Source organism: Triturus cristatus, chromosome 11 (genome assembly GCF_964204655.1).
Source record: "Triturus cristatus chromosome 11, aTriCri1.1, whole genome shotgun sequence".
NCBI lineage: Eukaryota > Metazoa > Chordata > Amphibia > Caudata > Salamandridae > Triturus > Triturus cristatus.
Window position 1 is genome coordinate 1,127,364,722 of NC_140594.1, and position 6,655 is coordinate 1,127,371,376.

Below are 6,655 nucleotides of genomic sequence, written 5' to 3' on the forward strand. Positions count from 1 at the left end.
TCAGTTTACAAACCCAAAGAGTTCTTCTCAGTTAGTTAGGAATTTAGGTACAGTTGGAGTGGGAGTGGGGAGGGCTGCGGGAGAAGTAATCAGTGACTATCACAGAGGTGAAGGCAGCCATGTTGCCAAGGGTATTTGAAATTCTTCCAGTATCATGGTAGCTGCAGTGGTTTAACAAATGCACCCCACAGTGCGGGGCCCGCGATCTCCAGGAGGCCCCCTCAGCACTGGCATAAGAGCTCCTGAGTGAGTCCGGAGGGGGGCTCCTTCCATGTACTTTGCAGGGGGCCCCCTCAAGTTTCGTTACCCCACTGGGTAGCTGCTACCCTGCAAGAACTTTCCCAGGACCACATGCACATGAACAAGAAGAGCAACAGGCTTAGGCCCATCCCACGAATAGCGAAACCATATGTAGACATCCTAGCAGAGCTGACACAAGCTCAACTGTAAGCAAGTGCACCAGATATCTTTGCCTAACTGAATCGCAAGCCATGAAATCCGGAGAGCAAACTGGAAGGAGACAGGTTTTTTCTCCTCCATATTATTCGATTCAATCCCATCCCTATTGATGATCAATTCTTGGTTACCTCTGAAGCCACTAGGATGCTCTCGGTCTGGATTTTGGTGTGCCTTGCCTATTTGAGTATTGGATATGACCAGACCGCCATGTTGGATGATGGCCATCGCATCCTTGAGATGGGTGGTCCTTGCCTTCTGAAACGTCCTAACCTCTTGACAGTCTTTAGTGCATGAGGGTCTCCTCATAAATTAATCCCCCTCAATATTGCACCTTGAAACTGTGTTTTTTTTAATATTTAACTGCAACCAAGCACAAAAGAACCCGGTTCAAGTCAAGCAGCGTTTTGTGATATATGCCATGTGGTCCATCCTGTTTCCAATATTTTCTTTTTTACAGATCATTATTGTCAGATTGATTAGTCTGCCTTGTCCAATCAAAACCAGTTGAAGAATACCCAGAGAATCTATCAGCCGCGGCCAGTGCAGGTAAGAGTGGTGGGACCGGGTTGGGGGGGGGGGGGGGTGTTTCAACAGAAGACCACAAGATAAAATTAAATAAATAATTAATTTTCCCCTTGTCATCTGCCTACATCCCTCCCCCACCCAGCCCCACCACCCCACGACTCTTACTTGCTCGGGCTGCGGCTGGAATGCATTGATTTGTTTGTTGAAAGCAGTGCTCTGAAGCACGGAATGATCTGGCATCCGTACCTCTCACACAGTCAAACACAGGCGAGGACTGATGCTGGGCAGAGCCTTACAACCTAAAGTCTATGCGAGGCAGAACTCTTGTCGAAAGACGCCCCCTGTATCCTAGCATCCTAAGACGGGTTTATACCAGGCTGAACCAGATCCCTGCTGTGGGAAGGTGAGCTGAACAAGGACCAAGGACCGGCAGACTACCTTTCTTCCTCCCTCCCAAGTCAATTGTGACAAATGTACATTCATTGCTTTCACTTTTGTGTGATATTATTTATAATTTATGTTGCATGATTTCTAACTCATTTGTATGCCCGGTGTGAAATTCCGCTCCCCTCGTGGAATTTTTCCCACTTCGTGCTCCGCGTAGAGCATGAGTTCCGAAAAACTCAGCGTAGCAGAGTTTTTCCTCTCCCGCGGCTTGCTAACATTAATTTGGTGAGCGCAAGAGAGGAAAATCTTACCCTAGACCACCTCCCAGTGAGATTTCTCAACTCGGGCAGTCACAGATGGTCGCTACCACTGAGAAATCTTACACTCGGGTTAACTGGGCTGTTGCGCGAGTAGAACATCTACCCGAGCGGCAGAAAGAAGCAGTGTCCTCTTGCACTGCGTGTGGTGCCATTCGCACTGATTTTACAGCATGGACAAATACTCAGGGCTAAAAATCTGCACGAGCAGCACAACGTCTCACACTCCGCCGCTTGCGGAACTCCGCTACTCCGCAAACTCATCTCAGGCCTACATTGGTTTGTATTAGAGTTGGGAGCTCATGATAGCCCAAAAGCTGCTATCTGAACGTGCTGCTTATTGGAGAGTATTTTTTAATATATAGATAATTTTAACTTAGTTTTGACCGACCAGGCGCCAGCTCTTTTTCAGGACTTGAGTACCAATTAATGCATCTTGTGTGAGCTCCTCAAAATATCCCTTAAAACTCTATATGAATGACCGTGCACTGAAACACATAGTCTTCCACGACCACAAAGCTAAAAAGATACAATGCAAAGTTTCAACTCAAAAAAGATAAAAGAAGCCAAACGGTGGCACATTTAGAGAACAATGATGAATCTAGAAGAAATGCTATGAGAGTAAATAACATTTAAATGGGGCTTTACTCCTAGAATTAGCAACATGTTCCTACTCCGCAAACTCCTGACAATACAGAACACTGCCGCGATACCCGTCCTCGGCATCCCCCGACACAAACACATCAGCCAACACCTGCGAAGTCTCCACTGGCTCCCCATGGAGAAAAGAGTCACTTTCAAAATTCTCACTCATGCCTACAGATGCCTACACAACAACGGACCTAAATACCTCAACGACCGAATCAAACTTCCATGTACCCAAAAGAAACCTCAGATCTTCCAACCTCGCACTGGCCGAAACCCTGCGCATCCACAGAGCCAGAGCAGGCGGAAGATCCTTCTCTCACATCGCAGCCAAGACCTGGAACGAGCTACCGGCAGACATCAGACGCTCCCCCTCCCTGGACACCTTCAGGAAGACCCTCAAGACCTGGCTCTTCAGCTAAACAGATCTGTGGACCCTCCACCCCTCAGCGCCTTGAGACCCTCATGGGTGAGTAGCACGCTTACAATTCCCTGATTGGTTGAGTGATTGTTTTTGAAATGGTAAATGCAAAGCCTTTCACATGATAAGACCTTTATTTCAAGATTTTGAACATTTTCTCATGTGCATTTTTTGGTGGTAACAGTGCACGGATTTTGCTTGTCATTTTGTGGTTTTATCTTCACAGGAATGTGGTTAAACAGCATCATGTACACGATTCTGCACCTAAACTCACAATGGACAGAATTTCTAAGATGTGCATAAATCAGATTTCTGCACGTATTTACCCTTTGCACAGCAATCTACATAAGCACAAGCGAGTAAGATAGTTGATACATGGCATGGCGCACCAATAATACATTTGATTTAACTTTTATGCCACAAAATATCATGATTGTAATGTCGTTGTGTTTGCAGTGACCTGAATTTTAAATTAAAAAGGGACAAACAGAAACACTCAGAGCAGTTTAACCTTTTAGGCAACGCCTCATGCAAACAAAATGCTCCTTGGTGTGTTATGTCGCAACTAAAATCTTTGTGTTCATCCTATTTCAGGATTAAGGAACAACGTGGCTCCTTTGAATTTTCCATGCTGCTGATGTGTATTTTAAAAAGAATGTTATTTCAGTTTGTAAAGTAAGCATATGTCTCTGTTTACATGTGCGTTATAAAGCCTTTAGTGTCACTTAGCTTTCACTCTCTCCTGACCCAGGGCTCTTGTTGGTAGACCGGGAAAGGGAAAGTACCAGCCAGTCTACAAGCTAAAATAATTCCCAACAATGTGTCAGACGAAATGACATCATATGTCACAGCTTGTCTTTGAAGGAAAAGTAAATGCTTTAAGAAACAAGCATTTGCAATGCAATAGGTCTTGCGATTGCGAGATTTTAAGCTATTGGCATTGCAAATGATAATGCCTTTTATTTATGTGTTTTTTAAAACAAACACATACATAAAAGGCATTGTCATTTCTACTACGAATAGCTCAAACACTCGGAAATTCAAAACCACTTTTATGCTGGCCGCCCTTTTCTTTAGACGCTGCTCGCCGTATTCAGGTTGCAGTGAGCAGCATCTAAAGAAAGGGGCGCGACCAACATTAAAGTGAAAGCGCATATGAGGTGCTTTTACACAAAGTGTAAAAATAAATAACTAAATAATGATAGTTTCTGTAGCGCGGCTGCTAAAGTGAACGCAGTTGCGCTGTAAATTAAATAAATAAATAAGCGCGGCAGCTAAAGTGAAAGCGAACTGCGCTGTAAATTAAATAATTAAATAAATGTGGCTGCTATAGTTAAAGGGACAGAGCTGGAAATTAAAAAATACCAATATAAAAGCGGGCGGTGTGCTGCGATGTTGTAGGTGGAATAGGGTAAGATCATTAAAGAAAATAGTGCTCACAGACTAGATAAAGCAGACCGAATAACAACACAAGTAAAAAGTCCAGTCGTTATGGAAGGTTACAAATGCAGACAAGTCGGTACCGAGGAGGGACTACCAAGCCTATTCACAAATGAAAAGCAACAATTTCGAAAGGACAGTAACTGGAGCCAATTGAAAAGATGGGCCGGAAATGGGCGGAGCTTCTATGCCATACCTGCATTACAGCCTGCATGGAAAACATGCCCAGGCTTCCATTCCCTTGCTGAGCATCAAACCACGACGCTCAGACCCATCACAACGCTGCATTGCAGCGTTGTGATTGGTCAGGGGAGCCTGGCTGTGCTTCCTGTTCCTGGAGTCCAAAAAAGGGGAGCAGAGACACTGGACCGGGTGGCAAAGTAAGTGTTTAATTAAAAAAATAAAATTACATTGCCCCCCCCCACTCACCCTCCACGAGTAGGGTGACCAACCGTCCGTAAATTTCACTGACAGTCCGTAATTTCGGCCGTCTGTCCGTTGTCCGTGAAGGATTCTTTAACGGACGCCATTTGTCCGTAATTTTAGCCGGGCACTGATCGCGCCACCCTAAAGTCGGCACAGCTTCCACCCACCTCTCTGCTTGACTCCGATGCTGTTGAGGTCGGGTGTAACAGACTCCGATGCAGCACCAAAGCTCAGATCCCCAGCAGCATTGGAGAGGCTCAGCGGGATGGCGACCCTCACACCTTCCGCCCTTGATGAGCTGTTAAGAGGTGCTTGAAGGTGGCTGAGAGGAGGGGCTGCGGCTTCGGGAGCAGGGGCATCTATTCAGATGCAAACAACCCTGAATGCGTCATGTCTCTGAAATTTAGAGGGGCCTCATACATTCCCTGCCCAGGGCCCCAAAAATCGTAGAACCCGCCCTGATTACACCGAGGCAGCACGTGGTTCTCTTCACGGAGCTTAATTACTGTTACTAAATTGTAAGCAAACCTCGGTTCTTCAAACATGCAGTCTATAATGTAATAAAATGAAGAAACGGCACAATCGCACCCACACTGATTAACAAAGTATGGAGGACAGTCAGTTAAATCAGTTCTCTTGGAGTATCTCCTTTAAGTACTGTACATCACTGTGGGGGTTGGAAAAACTAACATTTTAGAAAGAGAGCCTGTCTTCTCGTTGTCTTGTCCAGGAGGGGTTGAGGAGCCCTACCCCACCCTGGAAGAGACCAAGATGACCTAGAATACTGCATGCCCACCCCTGTGCCCACCCTGGTGGATCCTGCTCCCCCTCCTGTGATGGCTCCTGCCCCGCCCCCCCAGTGATGGCTCCTGTCCCCCTCATGTGGTGGCTCCTGTCCCCCCCTCCGCCTGTGATGGCTCCAGCCCCTCCTCCCCCCCACTCCTGTGGTGGATCCTGTCTCCGCCCTGGGTGGCTTCTGTCCCAGTCCTGGAATGGCTCCTGCAGCGAGGGTGAAGTTCTTGATGGGCCTCTTCTCAAAATTAGTATGAAAAGGTGAGCGAGGGAGTAAGTGAAGGGATGGGTGGATGGCTGGATGAATTAGTGAAAGGGTGAATGGATGAATGAAAGATTGAATAGATGGATAATGAGAGAGGATGGATGGATTGATGAGTGAGTGAAAGGATGGAGGAGAGAAAAGGTAAATAGCTGGATGTATGGGTGGAAGGGTAGCTAGATGGGTAAAAGGGTGGATGGATGAGTGAAAGGATGGATCAGTGAAAAGGTGGATGATGAGTGAGTGGGTGGATGGATGAGTGAAAGGATGGATGAGTGAGTGAAAGGGAGGGTAGGTGGACAAAAGGATGAATAGATGAGTGAAGGAGTGAAAGGATAAATGGATGAGAGAAAGAATGGATGAGTTATAGGGTCAATGGATGGATTCATGAGTGGATGAGTAGATGGATGGATGGGTGGGTGGATGGGTGGAAGGAAGGATAGCTAAGTGAAAGGGTCGATGGAGAGAGAAAGGGAGGATGGATGGATGACTAAAAGGGTGGATGGGTGGAAGGATGAGTGACTGGGTGGAGGGTTGGATGAGTAAGTGAAAGGATGGCTGGATGGGTGAAAGGGTAAATGGCTGGATGGATGAGTAAATGGATGGATGGGTAGAAGAGTGGATGGATGGATAATGGATGGATAGGGTGAAAGGGTGGATGGATGGATAATGGATGGATGAGTGAAAGGATGGATGAAGGGATGTGTTGGAAAGCGGGCCTCGGGGGGTCGGAGAGACCACCCAGAGGGGCCCCCACACTGCACGAAGTAGCCGAGCGCTGCTGAGAGGCCTCCGGGGAGAGGTCCTTCTCCTATAACGTACTAGCACAGTAACACCACCACACAGGACTCAAGGGGATTCAGCAAGACGAGCAGTTCTTTATCAGCACTTATGAAGTTACCATTATCAATATTTACAAGGGGGGGATCGAGGGATCCACAAGAGTCTCAAAGTCTTTGGTAGGGACGGGGTAGCGGGACA

General features: G+C 46.8%; 1 long non-coding RNA gene across 1 annotated transcript in view; it reads left to right on the forward strand.

The window, feature by feature from the left end:
- Positions 1 to 916: 916 nt before the first annotated feature.
- The window catches only part of LOC146786174 (uncharacterized), a 52,776-nt gene continuing 47,037 nt past the window's right edge, over positions 917 to 6,655 (forward strand). The window contains exon 1 of the long non-coding RNA XR_014970572.1: positions 917 to 1,005. This is a non-coding gene — a long non-coding RNA (uncharacterized LOC146786174). The remainder of the gene's footprint in view (positions 1,006 to 6,655) is intronic.